The following is a 24764-nucleotide window of genomic DNA, read 5'->3' on the forward strand; positions in this document are numbered from 1 at the left end:
TAATATAGTAATTGTTGTAAAAATAAAATAAATACATATGTAAAAATGCAAAAAGTTAATATGCAAAAATGTAGGGTATGAATTTAGATATCCCAAAGATAGCAGGAAATCTTCATGCTATAAAGAAAGGAGAATTGTTTTACTCCAAATTTAACGCGTGCGGGCCACGGGCAATAATGAATAAGCCAAAACTACTGGATCGATTTTAATCATTTTTTCAGTGAGTGACAGGTATATATTTTATACCCGTGCGAAGCTGGGCGGGTTGCTAGTAATACTATATATGGACATATAACATAGTTTTAAGGGGTTATACGCAGTTATGACTTTCAAAAAAATCGATTTTTTTATTGCATTTTTGTAATGTACATATATTCAAAAGTATACGCACGAAATTTGAAGTAGATCTAAGCAATACTTTCGGAGTTATACCTAAATATGTAGAGATGCCTCGGCACGTTTTAAGGTAGGTATTGAAACTTTAAACGTGTTTTTTTCAAAACGGCATTTTTCAATCGGTGTACACGATATCTCGAAAACGGCTTGTTTGATCGGTCAACCGTTTTAACTCAATCTTTAAAGATACATTTTCTAGTAATTAATTTTTCCTTTTGTAAATCTGATACTTATTTTCCATTTTATAATCAATTTACGGCCAAATTTTAACGTAAAAATCGAAATCATTTCTTTTAAAAGCTGCCATTTTGTGAAAATTCACTATTTTGATTAGCCGAACGATTAATTACTAGATAATCTAATATATTAACAAAATTGGTTTGGTTTTTTAATTTCAGATAATCCAATCCTGAGTTACGATGTACACCGTAAATCGTCTTTTTTTAAAGGAGGTTCCAGAAATCGCCTGCAGCGCGCTCTATAATCAACATTTTCATAAATAAAAAATTTTGTTACGTTCTTGAAGGATGCTTTTATAACCGCCAAAAATTTTCAAATTAAAATATTCTGAAGTTTCTTCAGGATAAATCCTTGACAACCCGTCTTTTATTTGCTTCATAACTGCGTTTAACCCCTTAAAAGTATTTCATAAATATGCATTTTCGATATGAATCGCAAAAAAAATTGCACCTTAAGAGCTCATTCGTATTCACTAACATTTTGCTGTCGAAACGACTACATAACAAAAATCTAAAGCAAGAGTGGATTTCTTTGTTTAGGCGCCTAGGCACCTCCAAATCATGTTACTCGACCAAAATCGATAAGGTAAATTGAGAGCCGAATTTGATTACATTAACGTTCGCCATGAGTGCTCCAACGTCAACGCAAGTGTAAATGTTTTCAATTCGAACATTTGACTAAGTCAGACCCAGTGCAGCTAAATCAACTGTATCCCGGGAAGTGTCCTATTGATTGTATTTTTTAATAGTCCAGCTTAGAGTCAGGCCGCGCTGTGTGTATTAACAGAGCTTAGCTGAAATTAGGCATTTGTTGGAAGCTTTGCACAAACTTAACGCGCACATACAAATAAATACTCGCATATAAATAAATGCACACTTTTGCAGTGACATTTTCGTATGTACGCAGACAAACACACGCACAGTTATGCTGCATTACCGCTGATTTATCTCACACCAATTAAATTGGCTGCTCGCATACTCCAAACTAATGTAACCGAATCAAGCGAATCAAGCGAAGCCACCGAAGTAACCGATCCATGCATCGCAATGCAATTTCCGATTTTTACGACTGCAACGGTCATGATGAAGGATGCGATAAGATGAAGAAAAATGCCATAAGCTCGTATTGCCGCATTTGAGCCACCCTGGTAGTTGTCGCTCGTAAAATCTGCTCGACTTTTACGATGCCACAGTCTAGCAAGCATTAGCCCAGGCGCGTCAGCGTTGTAGCGTTAGCAGCAAACGGCAGCAACAACAACAACACCAAACGAAATCAACAATGGCGATATATTTGTGTATGTGTGTGTGCATGTGTGCATGTGTATAAGCGAATGTATTTGTGTAGGTAGATATTGTCCACCAAAAGCGCTGAGCTCAAGTCTTATAGCAGATCGAAGACCGAGAACCGGTGTAGGGTCCAAGCAGCAGGAGTGCTAAGCTAGGCAGAGAGGAGGTAGACGAGAGCTGCAAATACAATACAAAAGTCACTGAAAAATTTGTATGGGTTAAGTTTTTACGACACGAACGACATAAAATGCTGGTACAAAAACAGCACAAACAACAGAAAAAAAATATAAACAGACCAACAAAAAAACAAACGCTTACAATGACAACAACAAGAAAAATAAAACAACGCAGACTATTACGACGACTATGAGGACAACAACAATATGATAAAATGAGTTTAGAGTCCCTGGAAGTATCGTCCACAAAACTAACGCCAGCGACGAAGGGGGCAAACAAAGAGGAAACGGCTGGCGAATTCCGGTTAAGGACATCACACGTTGCTTAAATGATGATCTGTGAGTGTTTTGGCGAGTTTCGACACAGGGAGCGTTTACTGACAACCAAATCGATGCCAATTGACTTTAATGAGGTCCCCAAGGTGTGCATGTGGAAGTGGGCAAATTGTCCAGGTTGACCGTTTAGTAGCGTTCATGTCAAAATATCTGTTTTTTGATGTGTTGTGCTGTGCAACGCTGTTAACACCATCAGATGTTGTACTATTCACCGTACAAAATCAGCTGCATATACCTACCATTCCTTCTCTTCTCGGTCCACCTACTGTAACTCAAGTTAATCCTGACCTCACCCACGAAATAACTTGCAATGAATCTTAAGCGCGTCACTTGTTATTTTATGTATGCACGCTTGCTATGTGGGAATACAAGTACCCACACATAAATACATACATACACACTCGTGTGTGTGTGTGTATGCGTGCAACCTAGTCGTTACGTTCAAGTGGGTGGATTGAAGTCGAATTGGTGTTGAAAATTACAAATGGAAATGCATGAAACGTAACAGAAATTCAATTTAGAAATTGTATAAATACGTTTCGTGAGTGAATGAGCGTATATTTATACACATACATACATGCATATGTATGTATGTGCATGGGTGTATGTATGCCAGTATGTAAGCATGAATGACAGTTTTTCGAATGGATGAGAAGCCAGCTATGATAAGTTCGTGGTTTAAACCCCGTTGATAAGCAGCATTAATTACTACTTTGCACTGTTTTACTGCATATGCGTTTGTGCGCATGCAGAGGATGTTTTTTCTAAGGCATTTCCACTAAGCCATTCCAACTCCCTTGCTCTATCGTGATCTTTATGACAGTTCTGAAATGAAATGCATTTTACACCAAGCACAAAGCGCGCAAATTATTCTCCCTCGCAATGAGCGCACGCAGCCTATGCACACACATACATGCATACATATATATGCATGGAAGTGTAAAGCATTTAAAGATTTCCAACTGAAGATTAAAAAGTATGTACGTACATACGTACAATAAAAACAAAGCGTCAATGCCTTAATGTACTAATGTTGCTAGTTAAACCATTCATGAAGCCAATTAAGTTGTGAGGCAGGTGCAGATATGTCGAAATTAGTTTGTAATTTTCTTCTCATGGATACCAACTTTAAGGTAGTAGTCTGGTCAAAACATACCTTTTTTCAAAATTCTGCCATTTTGTAATTTTTCCAAAAAATGTTTCCATTGTCACACCTGCCAGAATGACAAACCTACAGAATAATAAATAATCAGTTTAACTTTATCCTTTCAGATGTTCTGAAGAGCCAAACTCCTGCTGACAAGCCACCTTTCTTTTTTTTAAGACGCTTACTTTGGTGCCACACTACTACAAAATATATGTAAAAACAAAAAATTGTTTTTTTATAATATTTCATGTCAATAATAACTATATTTATATTATATTATATATACTATAAAATAAAAACAATAGCATTTTATTTTCTTTAAAAAAATTCCTACAAAATTTCTATTAAAAATGAGTATTTGACCAGACTACTTACTACCTTAAATGATTTTAATTACGATATAAGTACAAGCATTTATGCTCTAAACAACCCATAAAATCCATATCAGGTAACCACTCGGTTAGGTTAGATTGAAGTGGTCGTCCACTGTGCGACGCACTCTGGATCATTGTGATGCCGTGCCCCTATATTTCCTAAAACCAGTGTGTACTTTTCAAAAAATTCAGAAAATGCCTGATTTCCACAGTGCTGAGATCTTCCAATTCATTAAAAAATTGTCTACCAGGAATAGCCAACCTACGCCTGAATAGAGCAGGACAATGGCACAGAAGCTGCGAAGTCGTCTTTTCCTCTGCCTCATCTAGATAGCTTCTGCTGAAGTCAGCCCAGAGGATGGGCGAGCCTATTAGGCAGTGCCCCTTTTTAACTGAGATTAGTTCTTATATTCTCTACGTTTAGCATTGACAGTCGGCCACACTTGTCGGGCGATTCTGCATGTGATGTTATTACGCCATCTTTCATTTGCTGCTCTCATAATTTCCTCAAAGATAATTAGCTTACATGTTTGTAAGGGTAAGTCTATATCATAGTCTATGTGAATTGGCTCATACACCCTTCTTGGGTGTTTGAACGAGCTCCTCCTCTTATTTATGACGTGCTGCTTGATGTTGTTCCACAAATGGAGGGACCTTCAGTTTTAGGCCGACTTCGAACGGCAGATATTTTTTATGAGGAGCTTTTTCATGGCAGAAATACAATCGCAGGTTTGCCATTGCCTGCCGATGGACGACCGCTATTATATATTATATTATTTTTTTAATTTTTGGTATTTCAAAGAGATTCGAACTTACGTTCTCTCTGAATTCTGAATGGTAGTCACGCACCAACCCATTCGGCTACGTCGGCCGCCGTCTATGTACTCATGGGTTAATTTAGTACCGAGTCTAGCTAGTTCGTCGGCTCTGCAGTTACCCTCAATGTCATATGGCTAAGAACCCCTCTTACCTTTAGGTGAAATGACTCAGTTATCTAGTTAAGAGATGTGCAGTATGTCATGGTTATCTTAGAAGTTGTCGACTACTTTGTGAGGGACTTGAACAATGCTTATGGATCCATTCAGGATATTAAAGTTAATGATTTGGGTTTGTGCCGTGTTACTGCAAAGTTGGTTTCTAAGGACTTGAATTTTATGCAAAAAAGGGACCGCGTTGATATCGCCAAAGCCATGATTTTCACGACTGAATCCGACCCGAATGCCGCAATGAACGATTAATTAGGTAAAAAGAACGATTACTGTTGACGGAATTCTGATCAATTGGGCATCGGTAATTGAACTACAAGAAAATCTCTTCAAATGCTAATATGCCCTTTTAATCTTCAAATATTTTTTTTTTGCAATTTGTGTCTCTCAAATAGGGAAATTTCCCACAATCTCAAACACAACCGGTTTCTATCAACCGAGAGGATTTAAATCTGAGCTGCCCGAGCGCCAATATTCAGCAGAAATAAAAACTGGAATAATCGGCCTTAACCACCCTTGAGTTGTTTTTGTTGTATGTGCCATGGCAGAGTCTTGCTGAAAGACCCAGTTTTCTTCATTAAGTACTGGCTCAGGGTGTCATTCTTCACCACGACTTCATTGACAGCTTCAGGTTCATTTGCTTCAGGTTTTATGCCTTTTTCGCAAAAAATCAAAGTTTTTAATGGATATTGGATCGTACGTAGGCTGGATGATGACCTCTTTGAATTCTTTGCCATTACTTTTCGCTTTTTGCGGTGCTCTTGCAGAGACTTTGTCATTTTGTTTGTTAAAAACAACTTCTACCGAAACATTTTTTCCTCGATAAAAAGACAGTTTTTATTGCCGTTGTTTGCGTGCCACCGCAAAAACTTCTTACATCTTTCCAATCTTATTTGTTGTAGCTGCGGGGTTAAAAGATTTCATGTGGAGATAACTCATAATAGAAATGAGAGTAGAATAATCGTCACTTGGATCTGAATTACGTGACCAGTTCTCTACCCACGATTTGCGTCTTCTTGAAGGAGTTTATGCGAAGGTCTACTCGTACGATTCTAACAATCGATTTATGGTTCGATACACAAGCACTCTGGATATACTAACACTATTTTCGATTTTTTGAAATACCATCTACCACTTTTGAAATGCCACCGCCAAACGATTTTCCTTGTCATACCACTCCATGTTCTTCTTGTTCATTGGCGCTATAGCCGATTGAGTTTCGGTGCCGCTCCATATTCATCAGGTGAAATTTTCAACCAAACTCAATTGAGTTTATTTTGAAAAAAAGAAAAAAAAAATTGTATACAAATACAATAATTTGAACATTCAGTTTAAAATTTAAAAGCCATTTTTTGTTTTTTCCTGTTCACCCCACTCGGGAGCATAGGGCCTCGACAAGACTCACTCTTCCGTTGGTTTCGTTAATCTATTTTGCTTTCGGGCAGGGTAGGTGATTAGCCTGCCGCTACCAGTCCTAAATAGTGGGAATGCCCACCTGTCGTTGGTTAGGAACAACGCCTTCTTACTGCTAGGAGCACCATCTGTGTTTCACATTTTTCCGACAGAAGGATCACACAGAAGGTTGAGGACTTCGCTAAATTTTGGTGTGTCTGCGCCATTAGCGCGATTGGACGCTTCCTCTTGCTGGCGCCACTGATGCAATGTGTAACTGTTTGTTTTTTGCTTGATTTAACAGCCACATTGGAAGTAATGCGCTGACTTTTGTGTGGGAGTAAGGATTCGAAGGATAAGGTTTTTGGGGTTGAGGTTTTTTTTCAGAAACTAGAAACTAGGAAAGAAGGTAAGTTTGGAAAAGTGCGAGGACTGTGCTTTACGTGGGATTCGAACCCACAACCTCTGGGATGGCAGGCTAGTGCACTTACGTTAGACTACCGAGACCGCCTAGTTAAAAGCCTGTTTCCTATAAATTAAAAAAATCAAAATATTCCTATTCCTTAAGAATAATTCCTGCTTTGTAAATCTTTCAACAGAACTTATGCATTCTTCGAACTTGTGGCAGTACCAAGACATACATATACATAACGGACACATGCCTATATGTATGCATATATGAAAGTAAGTACAGTGGCTCAATAAAGAACTCGGACATACGTAGCATGCAGCTTCAAATTTTTGTAAAAAATCAAGTTAAATATTTTTATTTTTATATTTTTCTATTGGGCATTCAAATAGGATTTTAAAAATTGTAAAAAAAAATTTACAAATCCATTACCTCCTAGTTATTAAAAGTTTATCATACAGCATTCGCAAAATTGTTGTCAAGAAAGAAGTTGTAAACCTGGCATTATTGCGATTGTTTGGCACTCTAAAACGAGGAATCCCACAATTAAATTAGGCTCGGTTGACCAGTGCAAAGAAAGAACCAAATGTAATAAATTAAAATAAAATTTCAGTCGTGTTTTGTTGAATAAAAGTCAAAATTATAAACATGGGTAGACAGCGGGGGCAAAGTTCAGTTGAAGGATTTAATTATTAGTCATCATGAAACGAGTAAAACCGTTCGGGAAATCACAGAAGTAGTGGATAGACCCCGTTCGACTGAAAACGAAGTGATAAAACCTTTCGAAGAAACAAAATCCGTAGAAAATAAGAAGAAATCGGGACGTCCAAAACTGTTTTCGGATGCAGATGAACGGTGGATAGTGCAACAAATTGCGAAAAATTCAAATGTGAGCGCTCCTAAGCTTGCAACAGAAGTCGCACAACAACTGCATATTAACTGCAACCCCGAAGGTATACGAATAGTGTTGCGAAAGAATAATTATAATGGCAGAGTTGCACAAAAAAAATCTTTCATCAACGAGGTGAACCGGCACAAGGGAATAAAATTCGCAAAGCGTCATGGAGATAACGATTTCGAGTTCTGGAAGCACGTTTTATTTGCAGACGAAAGCAAGTTTAACATATTTAGGTCAGATGGACAAATCACACGTGTGGAGAAGACCTAATGAAGAGTTGCTGGAAAAAAGTTTACGTCTGACAGTTAAACATGGGGATGGGTCGGTAATGATATGGGGTTGTATGCCCGCTGCTGGTACCAGAAATTGGTGCTTCATTAACGGCAATATGGACCACAAACAATATCTAGCAATTATGAACGAAGACAACGATCCCAAGCATAAGGCACTTGATGTTCGTCTATGGCTTATGTACAACTGCCCTAAAGTACTTGAAACACCTCTACAATCGCCAGACATTAAGGTAATTGAACATCTGTGGACTCATTTAGAAAACCAACCGAAAAAGCAATTTATTAGAGAGAAGAAATACCTAGAAGATGCTATTAAAGAAGAGTAGGGGAAAATATATCCTTTAACATGCAAGAAGCTGGTCGAATCCATGCCAAGAAGACTGAAGCTGTGAGAAAAAATTAAAGGCTTACCGACTAAATGTTAATTATATTGGGTTTTCTTAAATATTATTTGCCTAACTCTACTTTATATAAATGTCCGAGTTCTTTTCTGTCATGTATTTCGCTAAGTTTTTATGTCTATATTTTCTATGTACGAATGAGTTGAAGTTTGTTTAAGTTTTTGGTAGTTTTGAAAAAAAAAAAACGCTTGAAGAACGAAAGTAAATGTGACACATAAGCGCATTAGACTAGCATTTTAATACACATAATTCTTTGATTTTAAAACCATATCACTTGGATGCCCGAGTTCTTTACTGAGCCACTGTAAGTACATGCGACTACTATCAAACATAACGGGCATTCTTTTAAGAACTTGAAAACTTAAAATGGTAATGCAAATATTGTGAGAAATATTGGAAATTATTGAAATTTTCTTTGTTATTAGTGTATTCTGGTAGTTAATTTCATGGCCTTTACGAGTTACGTTGACCATTCGATCAGTGCAATTTTTGACTACTTCTTCCAATAAATCTGAATAATAAATCAAAAAAAGCTAGAGAGAGATGGTCATTTGGCTCAAATTCTTGTACGAGCTGTATTTTATATGCAGCTAAGCCAAGGCCCTTTGCAGGGATTGTCATCAGTATAGGAAGTTCTCATCGCAGGCTTTTTTAATCTTTTCATTGGGGCGGATTTTTAAGTGGCGGATCCCACCACCCAGCGCACAACCAGCTATCCTGGAATACTTCGCCTTCTCACGTTAGCTCACTCCCGAACGGGTGTTCGGAAGTTACCCAGAGGATACTTGAGCTAATCCCCGAAGTTGTGAGCTGCTTAAACCATATGCCGAAGAATCAGGCTGGCCACTCCCAGGTGAATAGCAATCAGTTAACTTTCCCCACTTGCGTGGACTTCTACATATGGAACCATCCTTGCACTTAGTCGAAGAACAAAGGCCAACAAGTTGAGAACGATGACGAATGAGCATTATCTTGTTCACTTTGCTCTATGAACTTCGCGAACAGATTGTTTTTTGTTTTTTTAAATATGTCCACAGTTTGGAAGCGTTGTTACTGCACAGAAATGTTAACACAGTTTACCATTCTCAGCTGTCAAATCTTAGTTCTCTTGCAGCTAAAACCCACCCGATACATAGTCGTTTAACGGCTGTGTGGAAATGTGTTTTACTGTCACTCAGATAACCACAAAGTCTTCCTCAAGCATCATCTGTGCGCGGTTATACAGAGGATATCTATATATAAAAAGAAGTTACATTTCCTTGGTAATCTTATAACTCAAGAACGGGCTCACCTATCCAAACCAAATTTTTAGGCTTTGTTTGGACTATTCAGTAGATGGTTTGTGTTTTGAAATTTTAAGAATCGGATACCAGGGTCTCGAGAAATAGGCCAAAACGGGAACCCGGGTAACCCTAGGATGTGTTTGTACAATATGGGTAGCGAATGGGAGCTGTTGATGATTGCTATAGTATAGAGTATTTTTAATGCCCCTCCGTAACTAGGGTCTCGAGATATAGACCAAAACGTGGACCTGGATAACCCTAGGATGTGTTTGAACCACATGAGTATCCATTGTAAGTTGTTGATAAATGCTAATGAAAAGAGGACTTTTCTTTTCGCTGGGTAACTAAAGACTCCAGATATAGACCAATTGGGAACTCGCCTTCAGGTTAAGAGATTGCATTCTCATGTACTACAACCAGTTAAAATGTTTTTAAAAATTCAGATCCGTTATCTACATATATTTCTCGAACTTTACAGATTCAAGGTCAAATATACCATAGAGCTGGGTCTTTGCTACCATTCCCAGATAGTGACCATCAATTTTTGCAAATATATTTTATTGGTGATGAGAATCGTGAATTAGATCAGCGCTGTGCAATTTCGACGAATACGAGAAGATCAATCGTGAATGAATTGCAAACAATGTTCCATCAACACAATGAATTGTGGAAATTGTTCAAAGTGGCACTCGATCTGATGCCCACCGATGGCCACAAAATCATAATAAAAGCCGATAAATCACCAATTGGGAGCACGCCAGACGATTCAATGTACCAACGATTGATGAAGTAGCTATTGTTGTTACAGTTTCAGCCACGAGATATTGTTTTGTATCGTAGAAATGAGCAATAACAACGTATTTCAGAACTCCATCGCTGTTATGATGCATTGCAATACCCCATTTTGTTTTGGAGAGGGGGCGATGGCTATCATATCAACATACCAATGATAAATCCAACAACTGGTACATACACATTTTATTTTTGTTTAAATATGATTTTTAAATAATTTTCATACGCTAATTAATTTTTGCATCGCAGGTCAAAAATCAACGAAAACCGTCAGTGCGATGAATTTTTATTCGTATCGATTGATGATTCGCCCTCAAGAAAACAATTTTATTTTGCGATGCAATCAACTTTCGCATCAATTTTTTATAGAATTGCAAGTCATTTTGGACGCAAATATAATAAAAAATTGAATGCTCCAGGAGGAACTGGAAGAACATTTTTAACTTTATTTATTTTAGCATAATTTATTTAGCGTAAAAAATTGAAATGGAAATTAAAGAATCAAAGTTTAATTACAAGTTTTTATCGGCTCTTTCACCTTGCCTGTATATAGGTGACCACCACAATCAAATTTAAAAAAAGTACAGAAAAGGCTATTGTGACATCTTTAGAAAGTATGTTGAATGAAAAAAATCAACTAATTCAACTGTTTAAACATTTTACGAGTTCTATAAAGAAAACTTAATATGAAAAATTTCTTGCGATATAAAAAAACATTTTATGTATGGTGGTGCGAAGCCCACTGGGAAATGCTAGTACTCAATAAATTTTAATATTTTCGACAGGTGGATGCGACTCGCTTTGTTTGCCTTCAAGTTGACACACACATGCTAATAAATGCACACAGCAATGCGCCCGTTCATAATTGTCTAGTAAACACCATGGCGGGGAAACGTGAACTAGTCCAATTCGGACAATTGTGAAACAATTTTTTATTCATAGCAGAGTGCCGAAGCCGAAAAGAAAACGCAAACAATTGTCTTCGCGCAAATTGTGTACGATGTGCGGTTTCTGAGGCGCTAATTTGTTGGTTTGAGTAGGACTGGTAAGTGATGCGAATTTTTTTAGGCACGGAAATTGGTTTTTACTACTTTTTTACTACAAACAAACTGAAGCAATAAGCGAACCATAATTTTCCACAAATGCTTGAGGTATGTAAACCGAAGACTGGATGACTTTTTATAAAGATTTTATGTGCGTTTTCACCAATTTTGAATAGAGAAATGTTCCCGACCTTTCCATTTTATCTTTTGCCTACCATCGGACAGTATCAGTATCAGTATGCAAATTTCAAGGAAGAAATATTGAAGAACGTGACTAAGGACAAAAATAGATCATTAATAGATAAAATCAAGACATTTGATAAGACTGTGCATCAAAAATGAACACTTTTTGTTATCCAGGAAACATTCCATGTGCATGTGAAACTGTAGATTTTTTTATAATAATACTGGATACTCAGTTTTAATAATCTTCTCAATTTTTTTAATTTTCTCAGCAATTTAATTTTTAAAAAGCTTTAAACTTTCAAAGGGGAAGCTTTAAATTTTTTTCCATAGGAGGAAAGCTGAACTATTTTTGTACTGTTTTATAGAACAGCAAAAAGAACGAAGTTAAGGTACATTACTACATATATGTATACGCCCTTAATATATATGGTATATATATTTTTTTAATAATCCATTAGGAGACTTCAAGGATACGTTTTTCACAGAACATTACTCATATTGCGCTATATTTGTCCTGGCTAAAAGTGAATAAAATTTTTGAAGTGAAACTTCTTAGGCGTCGATGGACGAGCGAGAATGGAGAGTAAAACTTCAAGGCCATGCAGCGTATTGGGCATTTTCGTTCCGCGAAAGAGAAAAACGATGTAACGTAGAGGAAAAGGAGAGAGAGAGCTATATCTTATATATATCTTAGATACACTTTATGCTATTTTTCCTGAGTTTTTCATTGTGGTTGTAATTTCTAGTGAGAAATAACACTGCCTTCTTTATGGTGCTTGTTTGTTGGTGCAAACTTGTAGGAAATATATTTTTGGTGCCTCCTTTTTGGCGTTATATTTCCTTGGTGCCTACTGTTTGGGGCGTTTTTTGGCCCCAATTTTTTTGGCGTGTTTTTTTTTGTGCCTACTTTTTGGCGCTTATTTCCGTTTCCGGCTAGTGCTTGTGCGTACTATAAAGTGTTGTATGTGTCCGGCGTTTACCTACACCGGTCGACCCTTCTCCGTTTTTTGTAAATTTGGTTTATTTGTATTCTCTGCAAATGTTGTGAATTTATTTAGATATATACTCTTTCTCTCTCTCTCTCTCTCTCTCTCATTCTCTCTCGGGTCTCTCCTTCTTTCTTTGTCTGCCTTGATAGTTTCACTTCTGTTATGTGTACTATTAAATTTTTGTTTTTTTGTCGGGACAGCAAGTACAGCACTCAGACAACATTAAGTCCATTGTACTGCACTCGGATTCCCTTTTAATGTTCTTAAATCTACCCTACCTCCGAAGTAGAAATCGGAGTAGATCTTGTGGGGCCAAGGAGCCTAGGTGGTCGCTTCTTAACACATCAGTGCCAAAGGCCTCAAGCCTGTTTCGAGCAAAGGCGGTTCAGACGCACAAAAAGTGGTACGCCGTCTCATCTTCCTCGTCCCAAGCTAGATAGAATGTACTGCCTGAGATGCCTACCTTTTCAATGTGCTTCGCCCACAGAAAGTGGCCCGTCACCATTTCAACCAGCTGCATGCAGTCCCTTTTGCTTACTGACAGAAGGACTTGCGACAGTCGGTCGGACATGACAGGTAACATCAGTTTAGTCCATCTGCAGCCTCTCTCACCCTGCCAAGATCGCGTGTGGGTTGTAGTAACCCATTTGCTAACCGTGGCTTTAATGGCTGCAGAACCTGCAACTGCGTTCAAAGATGGCCTCAGAACCCATCCTAGCTAAGTCAGCGGTGTCGAGGCCCTATGCTCCTGAGCGGAGTTTCCTTGTTCAAAGAAAGTCCTTTGAAATTTTGAACTCCTAGCGCAAAAAATTAAACTGATGAACAACTAGTCATGGAGTAAAATCTATAATTTCACTCGCATACGAAATTTTTCCTGTAGAACTTTACCTGTCGCACGATCGCGGCTTTCACATAAGGTTGATGTTTTGAAATTTTGGAAAAAATACTCGGAAAAATAATTATTTCAATTTGCTCAAATTATGTTCCAGCAACCCAGGTTTGGTTAAATAGGGCACTTTCCACACTTGAATTGCGAGGAAATGTCGACCAATCTGGACTAGTTATTGTTTTGTTTTTCATTTTACATTTTTCAGTTAGTTAACAATAAATAAACTAACGAACAATTTTCTTTGGTTTTTCTGTAATAAAATTAAATGATGATGCTTTCCACAGGAGTTGCAAAGGAGTTGATTACTGCATGAGGTGGTGCGGCTTTTTGCGTTTCAAACTTTCAAACCATTTGTGTTGGTCGATGAAGGCTGAGGATTCGCTGTTGACATGATCAGATATGAGATACGACATTTTTTCTAATTACGACGGCAACTGGTTCTACGACTAATTATTGTAAATAATTTTCAAAGTAAAACTTTTTTATTTTTCTATATAGTCTCCTTTTTGACAAATACACTTCGTCCAACGCTGTTCTAGTTTGTTGATCCCTGCCGAATAATAGGATTTGTCCGAGACTGAAAAATAGTTATTCGTTTTGCAATCGCCTTCTTGTTTGAATCAAATTTTTTTTCCCGTCATCCAAACAACAAAAAGTGGGAAAAAATTTTAGTACGAGAGATCCGAAGAAGCCAAGTCTAGAGAACAGGGGGTATGTGAAATGAGTCGTAATCCTATTTCCATTCATTATGGGACCACAACTACTGCGTCGTGAGCTGGTGCGTTGTCGTGATGGAAAAGGAAAATCACGCGACTTCCTCGATTCAAACGAATGCCAAACACAAAAAAATATACCGATCTGGCTGAATCTCGGTGTGTGTTCTTGATGCTACTAACTAAACAAAACCTCGATAAGCGCCAGTAGTGACATCTCTCTGACTTTGCACGGACTTTTCAAATGACCTCCATATATATATGTATAAAGTGGCGCAAAATTAATCTTCCAACTTTGTTTTTTAATAATTTTTGTACTAAATAAATAAAAATATTTTGTGTTTACGCCATTGCTTGTCTTGGGTTTCCATCGCCTGTCTAGTTCACAAGTGTCAAATATGTTATGATTCACGTTCGACGTAATTTTGCAAAAAATATAAATCTTTCGATAGGGTGATTAAATTTGTGCCACCTTGTATGTTTTGTACTTATTTTTTTTGAATGTTTACTGAATAAAAATGACACAAAAATACATAGTTATTTTTAATTCCCATACCGCTGACCCGAACCGAAACTCCGGGTTAAAAGACAAAAGTACCGTTTTTACGAACCCATCCTTTGCATCTTTGGATTGAATAAACCAATTTGTTTTCAATAAAAATTCAATAATTTTAAATGCATATCATCAGTTAGATAGAAGTGATTAAATTTACAAAGTTAAGGACAATATTCTCTTTTCATATTTCGGAAGTAGACGAAAGAGATAGAAGATCAGACAGGGCTCATCGCCATCAAAATCAATCATAGATAGCTTTAACCAAGCCGATTTAAAGATTATATGGAATTAAGTAAGAATAGTTTTAGAATCATCACAGGTATTCTAACAGGCTGATTGAATCATTATCTTGCTAAACTGGGAATATAATCCAATGGAGCCTGGGAGGAAGATGAAATCGGTAAAAATGCGCTGGCATCGTGTCGAGCACTGATGCATATGCGGCACAAATACCTGGGTAAATATATTTTACCAAAGGAAGAATCATATTTTACGACAGAACTCAATAAAATAGAAATTTTATTTTTAATTTTTTTAAGTAAACTGCACTGCGAGAAATCCTCTGAGTCCATGAAGGGGACACAATAGATCTTTCAGGTCGCAGTATTAAATCCCCTCATAATAATAATAACAATAATAATAATAATAAGATGAATCCTATCTCTTGAACCTAATCCAGACGTCCTCCTGTCCATATCAGTAAGACCTCTTAGTTTAATGCTTATTGCTTGTTGGGTAACCACAAACGCATAAGTGAAAATGTGGAAGTGAGTTTGTGCTATTCCATTCCTACTTGCACATATACCTACATATTTCTGTGTAATTTTGCGGAACAATTTGCTGCTGTTTGCTAATACAATATACAGTATTTCACGGCTGAATTGGGCCCAATGAAGCATTTAGAAAAATCTATTTCAATTACATTTCTGGAGCAGATATTACAGCTATGCGTAATGAGTGACCAGACAACGATGAAGGTTTTTCCAAGTGTAGATTTGTATATATTATTTTAGCAACCATTAAATTTGTTAAAGTCACCCAGCTTTCAAAATATTCGGAAGTGTTTGCCATTGCACGATTGCCAAACGTGTGAAAAGTAATCGGAATTTCGACCCAATTGTAAATGCAGAGACTCCGATTTTGGCAAAAAATTATCTTCTCGGACGAGGGCCATTTTTGGTTCAGCGAGTGTGCCAACAAGAAAAATTGTCGTTATTAGAGCGAATAATATTCCACAAGTGTTCGACCAAGCATCAATCCTGGGGCTATAGCCCAAGGATCCTAGAAAGGATGTACTTCATCATAATAAGGCCACAAATAGCATATGAAACGGTTGCTTGGACATCACAAGCTTCAGCGCTCAGAATGCGTGTGCCTCAAGGGGGCGATGCGGACCTACCCTGCAGCTGCGATGGAGCTGATGCTCTACCTGACATCGCTTCATATAGTTATTCGGCAATCAGCCAAGTGTACGCTGTTGAATGTTACTACTGTAGCTCCCATTTACCCAACTATCCAGAGATGATATCGCTAAAGTTATCTAATTCGAAAAGAAGTTCAGAATTGAACTGGACGACAAGGTAAAATGGAGTACGCCAGCTTTTGAAAGAAAACCGTACTGGTAGACAGATGGCTCGAAGACACCAGGAAGCATAGGCCTTCGGAATATATGGTCCGAGGAATAAACGTTCTGTGCTGATGTGTAGCACCTTTCAAGCGGACGTTTATGCCATTAGTCTATGTGAAGACATTTACTTAGTTGTCATTCTGAGCGACAATCAGACGGCACTCAAGGCTTTTTCATACTGATGCTTTCCATTTCAATTCAACCGGGCTATTCGGGCCATGTTCTTCGATTTCGATGTAACTTAAATATGTTGCTCTCTGGTCAAAATAATGAGACACGTATTTTTTTGTTCGCCCGAAAAAATTTTTTTTCAAGAGTTATCGGCAATTTTGTTTTTCGCCTCAAACTCGATTTTTTTTAATTATATAAGAACAAAATTTTTTTAAATGCCCATAACTTAGTCAAAAATGAACCGATTTTAATAATTCTGGGTTCAAAATGATCGTAATTACATACACAAGCGACTTCATGTAGAAACAATTGCAAAAAAGTAGTTGAAATTTTTTTATTTAGCAAAAAAGAAAAAAAATTGAAATTTTTTCGAAATTCAATATTTCAAAAAGTGTATTTTTTTTTTTTTTATAACTTTTTCCAAATTAAAAGGACATCTCAAACTTTAATTGAGCTGCATGCCTAGTAGCTAAAATGAGTTGTTTTTGAGTAATGAATGTTTAAGTAAACACCCTGTTTCGCACTTTTTGTTTTTTGCAAAATAAAAAATTTTCAACAACTTTTTTGCAACTATTTCTATATGAAATCGCTCGTGTAGGTAATTACGATTATTTTGAACCCAGAATCATTCAAATCGGCTTAGTTTTGACTAAGCTATGAGCAATTAAAAAAAATTTTCTTATATAGATTCTTTCCATTTCAATTCAAAAGGGCTATTCGGGACATGTTCTTCGATTTCGATGTAACTCAAATATGTTGCTCTCTGGTCAAAATAATGAGACACGTATTTTTTTTTTCGCCCAAAAAAAATTTTTTTCAAGCTTTATCGGCAATTTTGTTTTTCGGCTCAAAATCGATTTTTTTTTTAATAATATAAGATTTTTTTTTTTTAAATGCTCATATCTTAGTCAAAAATGAACCGATTTTAATAATTTTGGGTTCAAAATGATCGTCATTACTTACACGAGCGATTTCATATAGAAATAGTTGCAAAAAAGTAGTTCAAAATTTTTTATTTTGCAAAAAACAAAAAGTGCGAAACAGGGTGTTTACTCAAAAATTCATTACTCAAAAACAACTCATTTTAGCTACTAGGCACGCAGCTCAATTAAAGTTTGAGATGTCCTTTTGATTTGGAAAAAGTTATAAAAAAAAAAAAAATACACTTTTTGAAATATTGAATTTCGAAAAAATTTCAATTTTTTTTCTTTTTTGCTAAATAAAAAAATTTTAACTACTTTTTTGCAATTGTTTCTACATGAAGTCGCTTGTGTATGTTATTACGATCATTTTGAACCCAGAATTATTAAAATCGGTTCATTTTTGACTAAGTTATGGGCATTTAAAAAAAATTTGTTCTTATATAATTAAAACAAATCGAGTTTGAGGCGAAAAACAAAATTGCCGATAACTCTTGAAAAAAAATTTTTTCGGGCGAACAAAAAAATACGTGTCTCATTATTTTGACCAGAGAGCAACATATTTAAGTTACATCGAAATCGAAGAACATGACCCGAATAGCCCGGTTGAATTTAAATGGAAAGCATCTACTGTGAGATTAAGTCTTCCCTGGTTCTTGAGTGTATCGAAAAACTGAATTTGTTAAGAACACACAACCACATCTCGCTAAATATGGTCTTAGGACACAGGGGTATAACTGAGAACGACGTAGCGGATGCATTGACAAGGCAGGCTGCGGCCTCGTCATTAATATGACCCGAGCTCTTCCTTGCTATGGGAGAACACACCATCAAGGAAAAGCTTAGGAGTGAAGATCTGAGGCTAAGGGAAGTAGGCTGGCTTCAAACTATGGATCTATGAAAGGCAAAATACTTACTGCGGGGGTACAACCAAAGGAGGTAGAAAAAAACTCATAACTCTCCCCAACAATTAACTGAGGTCAGGGGCATTCTGACGGGTCATTGTAGACTGCGCAGTCATCTACACATGATCGAGATATGGTACACTAATTCTTATCGTTTCTGCGACCAATCCCAGAAGACTCCAATGCACCCTTCCCTTGAATGTAGCGCTAAAGCGCGGAGAAGGTTGAAACACCTCGGCCATTTGAAGCGAGAAGAAAGGCACATACGCTCAGGCCAACCCAGCTCTATCTTAAGTTTAATAAGGGAATCGAGTCTGGGTCTGAGTTACTGTGATAAGTTGAGGGCGCAAAAGACCATAAGGTCGAAGTGCAAACCTCCAATAAATCTAAATCTAAGCATCAATGCAACCACGGTGTTTGGTACAGTTTATGACACGATGACATTACCGGGCGTTATTTCCTGTAAAATAATATGCTATTAATGCAATGTACTTTCTTTTCTCTCGAAATAAGGAAGGATATATAGCTTCAATGTTTCTTCGTATAGAGGAATGGTAGCCGACTTTCATTACATGCCGTACAAGGGGCTTAACACTCGAAGTTGTGAAGTTGAAATTGGGGTTTGAGTCATTTAACGGAATGCGTTTTGATTTTTTCTGGAGCCACATCAAATTCTTAGTTTATGTTGACCAGCCAACCACATTGAGGTCAATATTCGAGGCGCTACGAGGCATCAAAAATTTATCTCACCAAATGAATTTTAATTTATAAATCTTTGATGAAGAACTTCATCACCTTACTTTGATACGACTTTAGTTGAAGCTTTTATGCATGAAATCCTTAGGTGGAAATCGATGAATACCACTTCATGTACCATATACATACATATGTATATATGTATAATATAATATATTAATTTCAAAGCTGAAACTGCATAAGAGAGACGTATTTTTTAGTGAAATACTGTACACCCCACCAAACTTTTTCGGCCAACACAAGCATTTAAATGGTTTTAGTTAACTTCAAGAAAGGGAGGCTATCACGTACACAACTTTAATTTAATGTGAGCATGCAACTGTTATCCCAAACTTATTGTATTAAATAAATTCGAATTGTGCACTAAGTAAACTTTTTTAATACATACAAAAATCTTATTTAAGCCGTTCTACAATAACTTCTGAATGTTATAATTTGCAACAAGATGAGCTCATTCCGCATCGTTAACCTTTAAGTGGTGCCGCAGGTCCGTGGGACCACGCAAACAACAGCAAATGTAAATAAAGTGGCTTTCAAAATGTGACCCTTCGATGTCAGCAGTGAGTAATACCTTTTTATGCCATCTTTGACATTTGCCAAATAGGCAGATGTGTAATTTTACACAATAGAAGAACCCGTTAAAACTATTGAAGTTTATTATGAAAATGGTCAAACTGCAAGAACAACATATCGCAAAATTCGTGATGTTTTGGTGAAAATAATTGTCTGAAGAAGTAGACAATTCAAAGGTTAGTGGAAAAATTTCAAGACACTGGTGCTGTCAAGGATAGAAGTGGATAGAAAAAGGATCAGTCGAGCAAACCAAAAACTGGACGTTCTGTTGAAAATATTGCTGCTGTAGCGCAAAGTGTTGCTGAACAACCTGCAACATCGATATCTCGATTTTCTCAACAATTAGACATTCATGGATCGACTGTTTGGCGGATTTTGCTTGTAGATGAGCTCACCTTTAAATGATGTAATTTTTCACATCTAATTGGTAACAGCAAAAATATGACATGAGCTATAATACACCATCGACCAATTCGAGTAAATGACAGAAAATTTAGTGAAACCATAGTAGCATTTTGCCGGAATACCAAACCAATAGAAACCATAGAAGCATTTTGCCGTCTCTCAAATTCTGACCAAATTTTCACGCTTAAGCAGTCAATGGAAAAATGCAATGAAATTGATTGACTTAGACATCGACTGAACTTTATTGACTTCAAGCAAGCATTTGACACCATTAACCGAATGACCAAGTCAACGATTTGTAGAAAGTGCGAAATCCCAGAAAACATAATCAGGTTAAAATTGATGACACTACGAAACACTGAATCCAAAATCATGATACAACCAATCTGAGACCTTTCACATACAAATTGGCGTAAGACAAGGCGTCACAATTTCATCAACAATTTTTAACTGAAAGCTGCACTGTGCAATAGACGATGCCAAAAGAACTGGACAAATGCCAAACAGAACAACTCAATTATATGCATACGCCGATAGTCAGCAAAAATAAAAGTAAAAAAGGCCGATAGTCAGCAAAACATCAGTTTTTCTGAAATTGCAGCAGCGACGGAAATATTGGACTCGCTAAACTGAAAACCAAATAATTACCATTAGCGGTTAATATTGGAAAACAAAAATTTCAAGTAGTAAGCGCATTCACATATCTTGGCTGCAAACTTACAACAGATAATACAAGGAGTCTTACTATAGAAGAACGAATTTAAGCAGCTAATAGGGCATGCGCATCACTTATAAAACTTTTCAAATATAAACTCCTGGAAGGTATGCTATTCCAAGCCGACACCAGGTATATTAACCCGCAGTTCGACCGGTCTTGTGCTATGGAGCTGAAACATCGGCACTGAGCGAAAAGATAAGACAAAACTACAAACATTTGAAAGGAAAGTTATCAGAAAAATATTTGACGCAGTCAGAGTTGCACAAGGTGTATGATGTACTGGAGGAACTAATTAAAGGCGAAAATGTGTAGGGTGGTTAAATTTCAAGGGCCGATGTTGAATGTGAACCACACCTACACGTCAAGATTTTTTCTTCACTTCATTTGACATTTTTCAATTTCAGACTAACTCAATTTGAACCATGGAAAGATACACAATCGAGCAACGCGTTAAAGTTATTCAGGCTTATTATGAAAACGGACGTTCAAATCAAAATACATATCGCGCACTTTCGAATATAATCATCTGCAGTGATGAAGCACATTTTCACCTCAGTGGATAATAAGCAGAATTGCCGCATTTGGGCGAATGATAATCCAAGAGTGATTACCGAAAAACCAATGCACCCACAAAGAGTGACTGTTTGGTGCGATTTATGGGCCGGCGGCATCATTGGGCCGTATTTTTTCCAAAATGAGGCCGGTCAGGCAGTTACTGTGAATAGTGTTCGCTATCGTGAGATGATAACGAACTTTTTATGGGCCGAATTGGAAGATATGGATGTGGTCGATATGTGGTTTCAATAGGACGGTGCCACTTGTCACACAGCTCTTTTGCGCGAAAAATTTGATGACCGAATAATCTCACGTCGCGGCGATGCCAATTGGTCGCCAAGATCATTTGATTTAACATCGTTGGACTTCTTTCTTTGTGGTTATTTCAAAAAAAAGTTGTACATCGATAAGCCAGCAACAATTCAAGAGCTGAAGGATGAGATAATTCGGCACATTAACGGCATATAACCTCAATTATGCCTCAGCGTCATCGAAAATTTAGACCATCGGATGGAGGTGTGCCGCTGAGGCCGCGACGCCCATTTGGCCAATGTTTTGTTCTATACGTAATTGAGCTATATCAGTATTATCATAATAAAAAGAAATGACAATAATTTCGTAAAAAATCGTATTTTATTCAAAATCAACACCGGCCCTTGAAACTTAACCACCCTTCAGAACGTTACATTAAAGCGAATGGCTAGGATGGCTAGACTAATGAGAATGGGGCCGAATACATATGTACACAAATAAAGCAAGAGGATGACCAAGATCGAAATGGATAGATACAGTGAAGGAAGATACGGAACAACTTAATCTGAGGAACTGAAAGGAAACGGTAAAGGACAGAGCAGCATGGAGGTGCACTGTTCACAAGCTCATAATCAGCTGTAGTGCCAAACGATGATGATGATTTTAGAAGCATAGTAAAATGAGACATATAATATAAAGATGAATTTAGTGCTAGAACGGACTTCGTATGTAGAAGAAAGTGGTCACGAAACAGTTTCTGAATTATCGATTTCTGCTAATCTTTCATGAGGAAATTATTTTTGAAACATTGTTTTCTTATGATGAAAGCCAACAGCGTAGAAATGAAAGTCGATTATATTACGAAAGAAATTGCTTAAAATGGGCTAAATATGGCCCAAGTCGAAGCGTGAGACCTGCATCTCACAACATACTTCGAATTCCGAATGCCTAGCAAAAATTTAGTTCTAGAACCACTTCAGCAGGAAGCATATTTTAATCGGTTATAAGTGATGATATACTGAACATTGTTCTGAAGAGGAGCAGTAATAATTTGGCAGAAATTAGAAATAAATTTAGTAATCTAGATGTGTACCCTATGCAAAAAACCAATATGCTTACAATGGAGCACGAAAATTTGCGGTTATTGCGGTGAAACTTTAAATATAACACCTGGACCATCAAATGTACGGCGCATAGTGCGCTTAAAAGATCTCCATTGTTGCCGATATCTCGCTTAAGTCTTCAGTCATATAGAGCATGAAACATCATCTACGTCGAGTTATAGGTGACTCGCTACTAACTGACTTAGAAGATTCTATACGAATCTGAATCAAATTAAGGCCGGTCCAAACTCCAAGCCATTATTAAAGAAGTCTAGCGTCGCAGCAACATCGTCTTGAGCCGAAACTTCTCAATATAAAGACGAGCCGTCTCGCTAATGGATTAGGAATTACGAACAACGAACTGCAGAACCACATCTTACTTAAAAATGGAAGACCTTGTTCCAATTCACGATGAGTGCGCACCACCCACTCAATGACTCTTACGCCGGAATGAAGAAGAGCATGCTGAAGACGATAGGAATTATTAGGTGACAATAATCCCTACCAATTCATTTACTGAGCGAGCCATCCCAAAGTTGGTAGTACACCCAATACAAGCTGAATCCGACAAGGGACTTGGTGGGCAGCCACACGATTGGTGGGAAGTTTAAGAAGCAATCGCTGCAGTAAAGATGCGGTGCCAACTGCAGCGGTTATTCTAAGGATTCAGTCTGGTAATGTGGCCTTGAAGATGAGATAAAAATGGTCGCTGAAGAAGATAATGGACCCAAAGGATCACATAGTCTAGATTAACGACCAAGAAGTTGTTTGCGCATGTTGGGTGAGATCGGAAGGAAATCATCGCCTATGAGATACTGCCTCGGACCCAACGGACTAAATTCGGATTTCTGATGTCAGAATTAGTGAATACGAGAGTGTTGAGCTCCATCAAGAAAACATTGCGCCTTAAGAAGTGGTTATTAAAAATGAGCTCGTCCAGTTTGTTCTTTACTACAAACTTCCATAATTGAAACGCTTCAGTAAATAAGTATTTTACTAAGCGAAACTTGATATCGCTTCTCTTCTTCTTAATTGGCGCGATAACCGCTTACGAGATTTTGGCCGAGTTTGACAAAGCACTTCGTTTCTTTCTTGTGCTCGCCAGTTGGACACACAAAGTGAAGCCAAGTCCTTCTCCACCTGATCTTTCCAACGCAGAGGAGGCCTTCCTCTTCCTCTGCTACCACCAGCTGGTACCGCATCAAATACTTTCAGAGCCGGAGCGTTTGTATCCATTCGGACGACATGACCCAGCCAACGTAGCCGCTGGATCTTTATTCGCTGCGCTATGTCTATGTCGTCGTAAAGCTCATACAGCTCATCGTTCCATCGCCTGTGATATTCGCCGTTGCCAACGTGCAGAGGTCCAAAAATTTTGCGCAGAATCTTTCTCTCAAATACTCCAAGCGTCGTTTCATCGGTTGTTGACATCGACCACGCTTCTGCGCCATACGTTAGGACGAGCATGATGAGAGTCTTGTAAAGTGTTAGTTTTGTTCGTCATCGCTTCTACTCATCCAAATACCAGACGCGAACCATTTAATTGACAATAAATTTATTTAACTAAAAATCCATGTTTCTAAAAAGTTTGCACTTTTTTAGCTTTCATAACTAATTTTTTTTAGCACTTAGCTTTACGCTTATTATACAATATAAATGCAATACTTACCCAAATCTCATTAAATGAGGCTTCTGAATGAAACATTGCTTACCTGCAAATTAATTTAAAAAAAAAATTAGTTAACGACGTGCTTTTATTTATTACTCAACTGAAAAAATAATTTTTGTTATACATATATTAAATACTTCAGAATATTAGAAATTTGCGTAATGTACCGTTTTATTTAATCTAACACCGTTATTTGGTGTTGTTTGGAAAACGCAAAGAAGGAAAACAAAGTTAGGTGGATTTTCGGACTCAGCGACTGACTTTATATAAAGTGTGGTTAAATTTCAAGGGCCGATGTTGAATGTGAACCACTCCTAAACGTCAA

At 37.3% G+C, this 24764-nt stretch overlaps 1 protein-coding gene across 1 annotated transcript in view; it reads right to left on the reverse strand.

Moving 5' to 3' along the window:
• LOC128867347 (protein doublesex-like) overlaps positions 1-24484 on the reverse strand; it is a 142594-nt gene extending 118110 nt beyond the window's left edge. Inside the window, exon 1 of the mRNA XM_054108497.1 lies at positions 24440-24484. The gene's annotated coding sequence lies outside the window, so the exon portion shown is untranslated. The remainder of the gene's footprint in view (positions 1-24439) is intronic.
• Positions 24485-24764: the final 280 nt, after the last annotated feature.

Source organism: Anastrepha ludens, chromosome 2 (genome assembly GCF_028408465.1).
Source record: "Anastrepha ludens isolate Willacy chromosome 2, idAnaLude1.1, whole genome shotgun sequence".
Lineage (NCBI taxonomy): Eukaryota > Metazoa > Arthropoda > Insecta > Diptera > Tephritidae > Anastrepha > Anastrepha ludens.